This window comes from Culex pipiens, chromosome 2 (genome assembly GCF_016801865.2).
Source record: "Culex pipiens pallens isolate TS chromosome 2, TS_CPP_V2, whole genome shotgun sequence".
Classification (NCBI taxonomy): Eukaryota; Metazoa; Arthropoda; class Insecta; order Diptera; family Culicidae; genus Culex; species Culex pipiens.
The window spans coordinates 99,749,795-99,765,013 of NC_068938.1; the positions used below are offsets into that span (position 1 = coordinate 99,749,795).

The following is a 15,219-nucleotide window of genomic DNA, read 5'->3' on the forward strand; positions in this document are numbered from 1 at the left end:
CTCGGAACAAGACGGGGAGGTACACGGGCACCTGGGACCCCGGACACATGATAAATGATAGGTGAGGCTAGTTGCAGGTTATTACGGGTTGTGAAAAATTTCCAACCCCTGGTTGTTGAGGCTGCTGCTGCCGGCAGATCGTCCATTACTCAATCACTCTCGACGAACATTGAGTCGTCAGTAAATCTTCGCAGCCCTTGCTGCAGAGGGGGCTGTTTAGTACAACACGTCGGTAATTACATCAACGAGCTAGTGCAGATGAAATTGAATGACCTGTTGCGCGTTCACCGCAGTTAGTATCGGCGGCAGTTCTAATTCTAATCCCGACGACGTCCTAGCAGTCACACGATACGCGCTAATCACCGCCGTTTCTTCGTTCGGAGGGTTAATGTTAGTACACATTTATCACTTCATTTGCGCCGGATTGGAAGTTGCGCCAGCTAATCATCTTCAATCACCAGCGTCGTAAATCTTGGCGATGAGAAGCAGGTCAACTGTAGAACTCGTGGAAATTTGACGCAACAATAACTGATTGACCGACTGAAGCTGAGATTTCAACTTTGAGAAAACAGAACTAAACTGAGAGACTGAGACTGAGACTGAGACTGAGACTGAGACTGAGACTGAGACTGAGACTGAGACTGAGACTGAGACTGAGACTGAGACTGAGACTGAGACTGAAATTGAGAGACAACAAGTACGAACATGATCATCGTGGGAACTTGCAGAATGAACTTCAAACTTAATTACAACAAAAAATAACCGGATTTCATTCCATTACCAAAACACAACATTGACTCTCATTTCCCACGAGAATTGGCCCAACGTTCGCCGTAATTAATTTGCATAAACCACCAGAAATTGCTCGCTTACCCCGGGCAGGACTCTAACCGAAACGCCGGAGAAACGCACGGGAGGGAGGGATACAAATTCGTGTAAATTATGTACAAATCACCACTCATAAATTTCACTCCGTCTTTCACTGTGGTCGTCAATAAATCAACCCCGGTCCCGAATTTAACCCCTGGGACTGCGCCCTCACCACGGATGGCGCAAGTTTCGTTCCCCCCAAAGTGCAGCACACACCCGTTAAGCGCATCTATAAATTAAAGATGAGCTTTACGTCTGTCTCGCACTTTGGACCGGACACCGTGGCCGGACAGTTTTTGTGACGAACGTAAATCAAACTGACCACGCGAGTTGGTTCGATTGTTATGCAAATTTGGGGTTGGTGGACCTATTTTGGGTCTAAAGCTTTTAAAATTTTAAATTTTTGAAGAATTGCTGATAACCTTGACAAAAAAATAACAATAACGCAGCGTGCATTCCATCCATAGGGCAAGACAGTGAGCAAGCGAACAACTCTCTTGCTTCCAGATTCCCGTTTGCTCTACTTTTCTCACGTTTGCTTCGATTTGCTCCAGAGGAGTAAAATCTGGAGTGAAGAGAGTTGTTTGCTCACTCACTGTCCTGCCCAGAAATTTCATCTATTCATTTATATCTCTACAAAACAAAAATCAATCATGAGTGCCCTTACCCTAGAAAGACTTTCAATCACCCAAAACATCGTTTTCTGAATGGATATTTTATTTTTCAATTTTCCTCTCCACCTTTGCTCACCGGTGTTACACGCGACCAAACATAAAGATTGTTTTGTTGGCTCGTTTTTGGCTTCAAGGCGATATTTCGTTACCAAATATTTCGAAACACACACACAAAACCAACGAACCGTTTCCGTGCACGACGACACGCGTTTGAAGTTGTGCCGCCCCGTTTTGCTCCTCGGTCGGACATGTGTGAAAGTCCTCGTGTCTGACCACCCATAATTCGATGAAAGCTCTCTTGCTCTCTCTGTCAAACCGCAAGCAAATCAAACACACGACCACTCTTTTGGGCGCGCACACACGCAACGGAATTGATATTGGTGGCGGCACGACCTTTTTTCCACCTCCTCGACTCTCTGTTCTACCCTGCTCTGCTGTGATAATATTGTTTGTTTACTCTTGTGTGCATATCGATATTCGTTTGAAAAAAGTTCGTTTTTTGCCCGGTCCCCCGTCAGAAGTGTGCCGACTTTCGGTGGCCTTTGCTCGACTGATTGGGCGGCTCGTGTGGGCATAAGTTAATTGGTTATCGGTCCCCGTAAGTGGAGCGAGCGGCCAAAACACGTGGTGGCAATACTACCGGTGTCACGCAATTACGTGCTAAGGGGGAGAGCCGACGGTATATTTCGTAAATTATAATGGAAGTTTATGCAACGAGTTGAAAAAAGCGCCGAGTTGGATGAATACGACGAGTGCTGAAAAAGTCGAGATTTGCTACGAGTTGTAACCGACAACCACTTTTGAATATCATTAATTGAAACGTTTGTTTCACCGCTTTATTTTACCGTCCGTGTGTTTGCTCGACTCAAAAACCAAAACAATGTCGAAAAGTAATATTTTACGAAACAAGTGCTGAAAAGTTAAACTTTTGATTTATCAATTTATACATTTTTAGAAAAAAAATAGACTGTCTTAGAGACAAACAACATTCAACAAATTATTTAAGATGCCAAAAAATATATTAAGAAAACAAGCCTTACCCGACAAACTTCGTTCTGCCTTTTTGTCGTTTGTTGACGTTTTTAACTTTTTTGCTTCTTCAGCCTCCTGTGATCTAAATTTGATTTTACGTAACTTTTCCCATGCAATCTGCAGATTTTCCGGAATCGGTTTCAGAGTGGCCAAAGTTGTAACTTTTTGGCGTAAGAACCTTCCTTGGACTTATACGAACCCAACGCAACAAAGAGCACCTCGATCCGACGCTCCGTATTGAACTGATTCGCGTTCGAACAAAACCGTCGAAATTTTTTATATATATAGTAAGAAAATTGAATATCTATTCAGATAATTCAATTTGCTACTAACAATAAAAAAAAGTTGATAATCGTGTTAATGAATTACAAGATTTTTAAAATGTTTCATTATATAAGGTCATTTCAGATCTGGTTGAGATTGAAACAAAGTACTCAAAAAATTAGTTAAAAATCAAACTAGTAAATGTAAAAAAATAACAAATTTTCTGACCTAGTTTCATGATGAAATTACACGAGAATGCTTTGTCATTTTGAATAACAAAAGGGATTCACTACTTGCGAGACTTGACGATTCTTTTTTAAATAAGGCCGTTGCAAATATTTTTTGAAGTTTATGTCCTTCGACTCGTGGGTCTCGTGGCGCAGGGGTAGCGGCTTCGGCTGCCGATCCCGATGATGCTATGAGACGCGGGTTCGATTCCCGCCTTATCCACTGAGCTTCTATCGGATGGTGAAGTAAAACGTCGGTCCCGGTTTCTCCTGTCTCGTCAGAGGCGCTGGAGCAGAAATCCCACGTTAGAGGAAGGCCATGCCCCGGGGGGCGTAGTGCCAATAGTTTCGTTTTTTGTCCTTCGACTCTGACCACAGTCGATAGGGGGGGGGGGGGCGAAAAAATAAAAAAAATATTATTTTCTGATTTCAGAAACTGGTTTACTTTTAGGTTCCTTGATCTCTTTTAATATTTTTTTACGGGTGATAAGGCTAGTATAAAGTTTATTTTGAGCTTTTGTACATCGGCTCTGGTCAAGGTCTGGAAAGATCACCCTCCAATTTTCAAGCCTATTTTTCATATTTTTTAACAAAAAGTATCGCAAAATGCTTTATACATTGTAACAGCTATACAAAAGCCGAAAATTTTAAAAATGTCCAAAACCCTAAGCCATATGTTATCGTTAATGTTATTTTGACGACAATGAAACTTAAAAAAAAACTTATTGTTAATTAAAATAGTAAGGCCAATACAAATATGATTTAAGGGATTACATAAATGATACATTACATACATTTTTAACTAATATGAAAATAAATTTTAAGACATTCCGTTGAAACTTTCAGGAGTGATTGGAAATCATCTTTTGAGTGGATTAAACAAATTTTCATAATATGAAATTTTGAGATTTTATACATGTTACCCCTTATGGTTTGTTGCTCCTCATTCTCCTTAAAAAAAACAAACTACTACTGGAAATAAGAATATTGTTTTGAAAAAAAAACAGGCACAATCGTAAAAAAACAATTATAAATAATTTACACTTTTTTATATTTTAATCAAATGTAACACTTTCACTTGGGTTTTGATACCACATTTTTGGCAGTAACATTATTTCTAACATGCAATGAGCATTTTGTAAAACTTTTTGCTTGATTTTTTTTTGAAATTAAGCTTGAAATTCGATTGGAACTTGGAAAAAAATAATTCCATGGGTCCAAACTGAGACTACAGTATGGCCCATAAAAAAATGCGACATGTGCATTTTTTCCATTCTAAAATGTATTTAACAAACTGATTTTGTTATGTATCATGGTGTTAGTTTAGTATGTTCTGAAGATATTTTCATGACAGTTTTTTGCAGTTCGCCAAAATTGGGTATTGGTGGGCTACAATAATGGATGTATTTTTGGTACAAAATTTACCTTAATTTCATAAATTATATCTTAAAAACTAACTTAATCCACCTATGTGGTTGGAGCCTTCCTTACTTATTACCAACAATGGCTGATATGATGGAATTGTACAAAAATTTCATCTATTTTTTAGATCCGGAATAAAAAAGTACATAAATGTCACTTAACATATCTCGAGACAGGGTTGCCAGATCTTCAATGTTTTGAACTCGTTGGAAAGGTTTTTTGATAATCTTACCAACGATGGGTTGGATGGTGGATCCGGACATAGTTTACATACATTTAAGTGAGATCCAGCTTCAAAAAAGTACATAATTGTCACTTAAGTGACCATATCTCGAGACAGGGTTGCCAGATCTTCAATGTTTTGAACTCGTTGGAAATTTTTTTTGATGATCTAACCAACGATGGGTGAGTTGGTGCATCCGGACATAGTTTACATACATTTAAGTGAGATCTAGCTTCAAAAAAGTACATAAATTTCACTTAAGTGTACATATCTCGAGACAGGGTTGCCAGATCTTCAATGTTTTGAACTCTTTGGAAAGGTCTTTTGATAACCTAACCAACGATGGGTCGGATGGTGGATCCGGACATAGTTAACATACAATTAAGTGAGATCCGGCTTCAAAAAAGTACATAAATGTCACTTAAGTGGCCATATCTTGAGACAGGGTTGCCAGATCTTCAATGTTTTGAATTAGTTGGAAAGGTTTTTTGATAATCTAACCAACGATGGGTTGGATGGTAGATCCGGACATAGTTTACATACATTTAAGTGAGATCCGGCATCCAAAAAGCACATACATGTCACTTAAGTGGCCATATCTCGAGACAGGGTTGCCAGATCTTCAATGTTTTGGACTCGGACTTCGGAAAGGTCTTTTGATAATCTAATCAACGATGGGTCGGATGATGGACCCGGACATAGTTTACATACATTTAAGTGAGATCCGGATATATGTGAAAACACATTTTTATACATAACTTTTGAACTACTTATCGAAACTTCCATCTGTATAAAACTTGATCTATGGGACCCTAAACCAAGTCAAATGCAACAGGTTCGGGTCAAATCGGTTCAACCAGTGCCGAGAAACATGAGCTAGTTTGTTGGTCACATACATACATACACACACACATACACACAGACATTTGTTCAGTTTTCGATTCTGAGTCGATATGTATGCATGAAGTGGGTCTACGACGTTTTTATACAAAGTTCATTTTTAGAGCAGGATTATAGCCTTACCTCAGTGGGGAAGGCAAAACGGAACAGTTTAAAATTTCCAACCCTGTGCCAAAAGCATCGCCAGTAGTCCCTCTTAAATACGCCCAATCGGAAAAGTTCATACATTTTGATAGAATTAGTCATTTTAGAGAAAAATCCAATTTGGGTCGTCATCTAGAGTGATTCGGTCTAAATAAATTAATAACTTTAAACTTATGTCGATGCCTCTAAAGAATGCCTAACGGCTCTATACTTTTAAAAGTCATATCAGGGCATCTGTTAGAGTCAATTGCCATCATTTGTTGCATTATTATTTTTTCCTTGAATCATTGTAGACTCCAAAAACTCCTAAAATTGAAGCATTTTCAGAATCGGGATATTTTATAACTTGTTTAAGTAGAAGTAGTTAAATAATAGAATGCGAAAAATTCGATGAAATTAATTGTTTCACGTCTCAAAAACAGTAACCTAGGAGGCTGTTTACTTTTTAATCCATACAAAAATTCATAAGTGGCTCTTCAGATCGACCAACAAAGAAAAGTCATTTTTCCTTTATATGGCCTGGGCTGGGAGCAATTTGGAGAATTTTAAGTTTAAATGTGCTGGGCCATTTTTTAAAGTTTAGGAAAAGGTTTTCAATGCATTATTTGTTTGTTTGGATCCTCTTTAACATGTACACATGCTACATACATCGTAAATAGTCAAAATAGGCCCGATTACCACCTAAAAACAATGTCGCATTTTTATGGGCCATACTGTATCATTTGTCATATCATATGCACATTTTCAGCTCCACTTATAAATTTTAATTTTGGATGACAGAACTTCAATAGTTTAATAACAAACTAGTTCTACCATTATATAAGTAGCCGTTCCAGATAGTCCTTCTAACTGCACCAGCCATCAAACCCAACGCAACTTGCAGATCTCTTCGGGGCCATAAATAAAGACATATCTACTGCGGACAATCTTCTGGTGCATTTGTTCTTCGCCCCGAATCGACCAGGATCCTCGCATTACTTTGTCAAACAGCAGGCAGAACCTTTCCCAAAAAAGCGCAGCAAATATTCGCCATGTCATTGAATTCATTTTTCATGTTAGACCGTCCACGATCGATTTGTTTACTTTATCGATCTTTCTGGCCCAGGAATCTCGTCCAGATCTTCTTCGGCCCAGCGACCGTGACTTTGGTGTGGTTCTTTTCTCCTCTTGACCTCAGAATCCAACAACAAAAAAACCCCGTCGGTGTGACGGATGTTTCGATGTGATCAACTTGTTGAAATACATAATTTTCCGTAACGACCCTCGGGGTGAGTGTCCAGATTCCTCCTTCGGGAGAAGCCACAAAGGAATCCACTTTCATTCATCGATCCGATCTCGACTTAGGGTTTTAGGGTCCTTTACACTCACTCACCTTAGAGAAAAGAAGACCCTTGACAATGTTACGGGGCACACTCTAGTACTGCTCTGCGCGGTTATTGATGATGATGATCGGAGGGATGCTGAGCGATGTTTGGGATCAGATCATTAGAAAGTGCCGCATCATTACGCAGACGCGCGGGACCTTTTGAGACCCCTCGCCTAATGCCTATTTGTTGTTGTTGGACGCGATGGATTTGTTTGAGAATCCTTCACTAATTGATGGATTCCTGGGAAGGTGAGGTTGCTCCTTAACAAGAGATGATAGAGAGACCCCGGGGGTGGGACCCCATCAGAACGTGGGTCGCTGGAATGTTGAGTGGAATGTGCGGTCTAATTGTTATTAGGGGAGGTGTCTTTGGGCGGATTTTTTCTTGAGTTGTTTTGGAATAAATTTGAAATCAAGGTTTTGAAAAATTGTAACTTTGTGTTATACATATGAATAATTACCAAATATTTTGCAGAAGAAGATACAAACAAGAAAAAAATGTGTCCATACTTTTAAAATTCCAAATTTTTGGAAAATAATGCCATTGCTAATATTTATCAAGGTTTTAGTCCCCTCCCCCTTCCGAATCGGCCCGAGAATTCCGGGAGCAAAACATAGTTTAAAAAAAAACTTCAAATTTTAATGGAAATTTAAATCTTAACAGCTGAAAACAATTTGTAATACATTTTCTATGCATGTTTGGGTTTGTTAAAAAAATATTTGATTTTTTTATGAAACTCTGATGTTTTCGATTTGTTGAGCAAACCTTTTTTGTGGTAAATACTAAGATATTTTGAAAATAAATGGATGCAAAACAACTGGACTGTTATGAAAAACATTACAAAACACTTTTTTCGTCCAAATGTTAAAACCGTTGTTGTAGTTTAGGTTTTTATATAATTATTTTATAAGATCCCCCTCGACTTGCGTCAGAGACATAAACTTCAAAAACAAAAATTGCAGCGGCCTAACAAAACAAAAATATTGTTAATCTTATCTTTATCACCTGAATAGAATACAAACCACGAAAACGAAAACATTTATCATTTAATATTCATAAGTAATTATAAACGAAGTATTTTGCTTAAAGAAATTTTGAAGCATTTATAATAATTTATTTGTCTTTTTTTCTAAAGCTTTATAAATGCCTATCAATTATAAATTATTTGGGTTAAGAACACAAGTGTCTTTTATTAAAGCGATTCTTCTATAAAATTTATATTGAAAGTAGCATTACAAATTTAACAAAATTTGGTAAATTGTTACTTTATAGGTGAATATCTCAATCAAAAACCAAACATAATATAAAATTCCATTATTAATTAAAATGCATGTCCAAAATTTCAATCATTTTTTAATGCAATTTTGCTTGTTTGATTTCTTCTAATACAATCCAGACCAAGATCCAGACTCGATTATCCGAAGAAAAATTTACATTGGATATTCGAATTGATTAAAAATATATTTTTTCTTTGACTTATTTTAGATTTTCGAGTCTAATTGTAAATGTATGTATTACAAAAATATAATCATCCAGTCCTACTCAGTTGTGTTTACCGCAGAGAGGATTCTGAGTATGGATCACATCTTACAGCATTTAGAGGGAAGGAAGGATGCGTGGACATACCGTACCAAACGCTCAATTTGAGAGGATATTACAATGGGGTTTTTTATTTAAAGTGTAATGTATTCAACAATTATAAGGTTTGAAATTATTATTTTTCTCCAAACGAAACCGTTTGTTTATATTAACATTAATATTTCTTCGAATGGCCTTTTATTTTAATAAATACTTTTTGATTTATGGAATTATGTCGCTATTTTATCTGGTATGCCACTGTTTGCTTAAAATTTTGTCCAATCAGTCCTAGAATTTTCAAATTACTGCTTAGGAGCAATTTCTTTAAAAATGTAAGCATTTTTACCTAACTTTTAAATCATCTTTTGTTAATTACATTTCAAAAAGAGTTTGTTTGTTTTTTATATTGCGTAAATCAAACCATAAACTTTTTTTAAACATTAAAAAAATAAAACGAAACATAAAAATAAACGCAAATCAAACGCTATTCCATAAAAGACATGTAAAATGAGGATATTTAGAACATCTTCATAAATATTGCTTTCAAGTTATAATCAGAAAATGATCTCCAAAAAAATAGCTACAATCTTGATTTTCTGCTGCCATACACCCAAAACTGGCAGCGCTAGTCCGAGAGAATGATGGTCTCGAGTCGAGAGAATAGTGGTACCATTCACGGACGCAGAGAACACAGCTCGAGATGGGCGATAGAACTATTCTCTCGAGGTTCATTTGCAAAAAAAGTTCATTCGTCAAACAAAAAACCAAAAGTGTCGACAACGGGAATCGAACCAGAGACCTTTAACAAACCAATCTAATGACTTAGCTGCCTCGGCCACCACAGCTTGGTGACCAAGGAGAAGTCAGAAGTCGATGTATGACACTTGTTGGAGATTTATTGATTCAACTAACGAATGAACTCATTTGTTATGATGGTGTGAGTTGGTACCATTATTCTATCGATTTTGGCACTGAGCCCTCAATAAATTTTGAGAGAACGATTATCTCGATTCTGAATTTTGGGTGTACGACCATTCAATCAACTTTTAAGGATTGACAATTATCCAGACCTGAATTCTACATATTTATCGCAATATCTGTTTTCTGGAAGATTTATAATACAGTGGACTCTCTGGCTGTCGATCTTCTAGATATCAATATTGCTCCAGCTGTCAATACATTTTTCAGTCCCTTCAAATAGATTGCTTTGATTTTTCGTTCTATAATTTGATAACTCCCGCTCTCGACGGTCCCTTCAATATCGACAACGAGAGAGTCCACTGTATTTTCAATTTCAATTTGTTCACTGAAATAAAAAAAAAGTACCAAATTCCTAAATTATAGGAATTTTTCCTCCTTTTCTTATAAAGAAATCCAAAAAACCCAATTACTAAATAAGGAAAGGAGCCAATGTTCCTAGAATTTAGGAATTTGGTCCTTTTTTTATTTCAGTGTTGAAATGTAAATGTCAGAAAGCACAATACAAATTACTTTTTGAAACATTTCCATTAAAACAAATTGAAATGAGCAGGCATGTTTCATTTAACAATATTTCTTACTTTAAATTGTGTTGCATTATTCATTCCGCTCTTCATTCGCATCCAATCAAAAACCTTTCTCCCCACCCCAAACAAAAGCCCGGTAGCCATTTCTTTCTCCCAATCAACCTTTCAAAACGCTCATTCTCACACACACACACGCCCGGGCTCCCGTTTCGACCAATCCGCGCCTTCGCCCGGCAAACGCGAATAACAAAAAACGGTAGCAAAAGAGAAAAGGAGCCCGCGAGAGAAAGAGCAAAACGTGGCTACTGTGCACACATGCGCGCGCGTAACACCGGTAGCCGGCCATCAACGATCGGAGGGGGCTTCTGTGTGCGTGCGTGCGCGGCGTCTAATTATGAAAACGGGTTTCCGCCGCCACTCGGGGGTTCGAGACCCGGTCAAAGCGTAAACGGACAAAAAAGGGCGGCGCAAAAACCGGTAGCCACGCGCCCTTCGCCAAAATTTGACGTTTTCGGTGAAACGACCCAGTTGAGTGAGTGTCAATTTGAAAGCGCCGACGGCGCTTCGATTTTGCAGCCGCCGGTGCCGTCGGCAATGTTCGGACCGCGTCGGAGTTGGGACCCCCGAGGGAAAATGTGAGTGTGTTGGTGACCCGAGCGCGCACGGTAGCCGAGGTTTGGTGGAACAGAAGCAGATAAAAAGTAGGCGGTGTAAAGACCGGTAGCGCTCGCGGCACTGCTGCGCAGCAGTTGGTTACCGAATCGGCAAGATGTCGGACGCCTGCTACGATCGGGGGTCGTTTCACCGAAACGTGGTTTTGCAAAAGGTTGTGAGTTTGCGAAATTGTTCAAACTTACCAGGATTGTTGACGTTTGATTACAGGATCCGTTGCGCATCGATGACTCTCGCTCGTCGAAACACCTTTCCAGCTGAACACTCTGGATGGAACTCTTCCTGTGTATCACAATCGCTTCACCTTCGACACCAGGTATCATTGAAGTCACTTTATCGAATGAGAAACCATTCAAAATCACTTATTTTCTCGCAGGGATTATTCCTTAGAACGGTTCCGTTGACGGTACAGCACATCCACCGGAGAAAGCGACTATTCCCGAACTGCTCCCGAACTCCAGCGCGGTCCGCGAAGCTGTGAGAGTTAATAATATCGCCGATGTAATATAACTTCCGAACGCTTCTGTGCGTATCGCTATTATGACGCTAAATTGATCTTCCTGAGCACTTGAAGGTAGACGACGACGGGGTCGACGACGAACTTCGGTTGATTCGGCTGCAGTGGCGCGCGCAGATGAAGATGATGAGACGAACTCTCCAAGAGCAATAGCCAGGCAGGCAGGCAGGCACAGGCAACACACGGCAGCAATAATACACACCGAAATAAGCAGCACAACGGCGCGCGGCGCGAGAGACGGCCCCGGAGACCGAACGCTACAGGCTACGGGCAGGAGGTTGCGCGCAAGAGCGACGAAACTGCCGACGACGACAACGACGACGACGACGGAGAGTCAATCGGGTAACCCGAAAAGTTTAAAAGTTATGATCGGAGAATACCGTATAGGAAGAGGTGGCCAACGCGGCTACCAAAAAACGGCCTGTTTAGTACGCTGGACTTGGAACGAGTGTTGCGAGCGTTTGCTAGTAACAGAAGTCAAAAGACTTTCTGGCATAGTAGCTGCGAACTGGAAACTGCAGACATCTACTGTACTTAACCGCGATACACGAAACCGAGCGTGCGAGAGAGCGAGCGAGACAGCCTAATCTCCCATCCCACCAGCGAGAACGAGACAGCCTACACCAAAAGAGAAAACCTACACTAGTAGCTACTTTATTGATGCCCCCCGTAGCACCGTAGACCCCGTACAGTGCGTACATTAAATCTCCTTCTATATAATACACGACGACGACGACGACGAAGCTGTTGCTGCTGCTGCCGCTAGCAGGGTTGTTGACGGGGTTTGACTCTCTCCGTCCCGCCGCCGTCCCACTACCACATCACCCTCCGGGAACCCCTGAATATATGTACCATCAAATTCGAGGCTGCCGATGTTGCTTCTGAGTTGAATCTCTTGACGGCCCGAGCAAGGGAGTGAGAAGTCCGCAGCGCGAGAGATAGAGAGAGAGAGAGAGCTGAATGTTCCGTTTCGTTCGCGCAAACCGCAATCCGTGTTGCGCCCCGCGATCCCCGACCGCGCGCCGGCTGATTCACGCTTCGGTACGGCTTGAAGCTTGAGTCCTACACTGAAAGAATCTAACACAGCAAAATCAAATGCTTTTTCACGTGAGCTGCTCCAAAAATCAACACGTTAAATTCACATGATTTTCCTTTGATCCACACATGCTCTGCCTGCCAGATAGATGCGAAAATCATTTAAAGCCAGCTGATCGCTAACAAAAAATCCTTCACTCTTTTTTCGCATGGTGTTAACGGCAGATTCAAATGAATTTCACTTTGATTTGCCCCATTTGACTTTTCCTGCGATTGCGAAGTGAAAATCACGTGAGATTCAAATGCATTGGTTTTGAATTGCGTGTGGCGAAAAAAAACTTCATTAGTAAGATGGCCACGGACGATGATGGTCAAAACTTTACTTCTTGCCGATTTTCTATACAAGTTTTCTGATTTTTAAAGATTCAATAAGTTTTTGGTAAGTACAACATAGAAGACTTAGTGAAGGTTCAGAAATTTTGATTTTATTTAAAAGTTTCACCTATTTGGGTTGTTTCAGGAAATCAAGTTCCAGCTTGTGGTCGGCTTTGGAATCCACACCTGATGCGGTGGTCCGGAAGATCCGCTCAAATATCATCCGGCAGTGCTGTGGCGAACAATTATCGACGACAAACACTTAATTTCGGCGGTGCTTTCCGACGTTCGCCAGGAAGTGCCCTCAAGTCCTCCGGATCCAGCGCGGAAACGGAATCGCAATCATACTTTCCGACGCTGCGCAAGAAGGATCAGTGAAGAAAACTTTATTTATTGTATGTGTTTTTACTATTTTAAAAAAATATACTATTTTGGCAATAAACTTTATTTATGCTTGCACAATGAAATAATTCAATTAAATAATGAAGAAAATACTAAATATTTAACACACATGAATTCCAATGGAAATCCATGTGAATCGCACTACAAATTCATTGCATATTCATGTGAGATTTCACGTCAAATTAACGTGTTTTTCATTTGGAATGTCAGGGTCGCTCCATGATTTGATTCAAGTGATTTGCTCATGAAATTCACATGCTAAGCCGTATGGGGCAGATTCACGTGTAAAACATGTGATATTGCTGTGTGCCTTTCTTTCAGTGTACGCGACGATGCGAAGTGTTGCCAGAGATGGGGTTGGAGAAATGTTATTAAAAATCGAACATTTATTAGAATAGAAGAAGAGTTTAAACAAGCGATTTTTTATGAAAGCAGATAAAAATCAAAATACGAGCGCAACTAAAGGATGCGCAAGAGATCTGCCGAGAAACACTGCAGACTGGAATCCGCAAGGACATCGGGGCAAACGAAAAGGCTCATGTTGGAGAAGCCTTCAACTATTCAAGCAATTCGAATTTCAGCCAATTTGTTCAGTTTTTTGCTTCAGATATCAAATGTAATTGCCAATGTGAGTGACTGTGTCAGTTCTAGTAATTGCTTAGGAGTATAAAAATACTGAAAGTTTGAAAAGTTCAAGTAGTTGTATTAAAATCTGCAAAAGTTTCCAAGCCTTATGGCATTTTCTTAATTCTAATATTCGATGGTTTGGAAATAAGGCTTTGCAAAGATTCCATGGTAATTAAATAGATACTTATTGTGTCAGGGAGTTGTTTGGATGATGTCTGAGATTTATGCTTGAAAATTAGCAATTCCTCTTTTTTATCACCAAACCTAGAAACGTTCGATGAAACATGCCATAGGAGTAAATTGGACATACCTTGTGGGGTAAAAAAGGGAATATCTGAATTTTGGTTAAATTATTGAATGGTTTCAAAGAGGGATGGTAAACTTGACAAAACTATTTTGTATCTTCTTCTTCTTCAAGTTAGGTATCTGTTTAAAAGTTTGAAAATCAGATTAGGCCGTTATATTTTTTGAAGTTTATGTCCCTCGACTCTGACCAAAGTCGAGAGGGGGCAGAAAAAAATATGTAAAAATTGAAATGGCAAGCCATGGTATTTACATTTTAATGAAAAACGTTACTTAATCCACCTTTAGGTGGTTGGTGCCTTCCTCACATTCATAAAGTCAATACATTCAGTAAAAAATGCAACATTCCCCTTAACCCTTTTTCCCGTGTTTAGGAGGTCATTTTGAGCAACTTTTGTTCTACGGAAAACTTTACTTCTCTTGTTTTATGTTTTTCTTGTTTCATTTTGAGTATTTTAATTTGCTTTTATCTTGTTTAGGTTATGTTTGTTTTTGGTAGTATTTGGCCTATTCTACCACCTGCTATCATTACATTTTGCCTATCTAATTTTTTCATGGTTTTACAGTCACTTTTTTAATTTTTTGCATGTTTTTCTCATTTTCTGCTATGAAATGGCACCATTATCATTTAAGTTGTAAAAAAATACTCAGAGGGATAGTCTGGGACACTACAAAAATTACTGCATACTTCTTTTTACATAAAATATAGGAAATGTTAGTAAAAAACACAGCCAAAGTTGACCCCTAAAAAAATGACACTTTTTAAAACATTGACAAAGTCACATCAAACAAGTCAAACTTCCAACCCTAAAATTTTCTAAAATTTTAAGAGTTCTTCTTTCCAATGCTTTTTAAAGATCAAAAATTGGTTGAAAAATGGATTTTTGGCGATTTTTTAAATCGAGGCCCGTCTAGAGGCGGGGTTGGGTTGTAGAGGGTTAACATGTTTAACAAATCAACTTTATTACTCATTTCTTTTGATAGGGTTCGCAGACCTTCAATATTTCTGGCTCATCGGCAAGGTCTGATAAAAAACCCATCCAACGATAGTTCGCATGGAAGATTCAGACAATATTTCTATT

At 39.1% G+C, this 15,219-nt stretch overlaps 1 protein-coding gene across 2 annotated transcripts in view; it reads right to left on the reverse strand.

The window, feature by feature from the left end:
* Window positions 1-12,423, reverse strand: part of LOC120413125 (protein drumstick) — a 35,143-nt gene extending 22,720 nt beyond the window's left edge. Inside the window, exon 1 of one of the 2 annotated variants that reach the window (XM_039573831.2) lies at window positions 11,064-12,423. The gene's annotated coding sequence lies outside the window, so the exon portion shown is untranslated. The remainder of the gene's footprint in view (window positions 1-11,063) is intronic. The other variant, XM_039573830.2, reaches the window with a different exon arrangement.
* Between the last annotated feature and the right edge of the window lie 2,796 nt (window positions 12,424-15,219).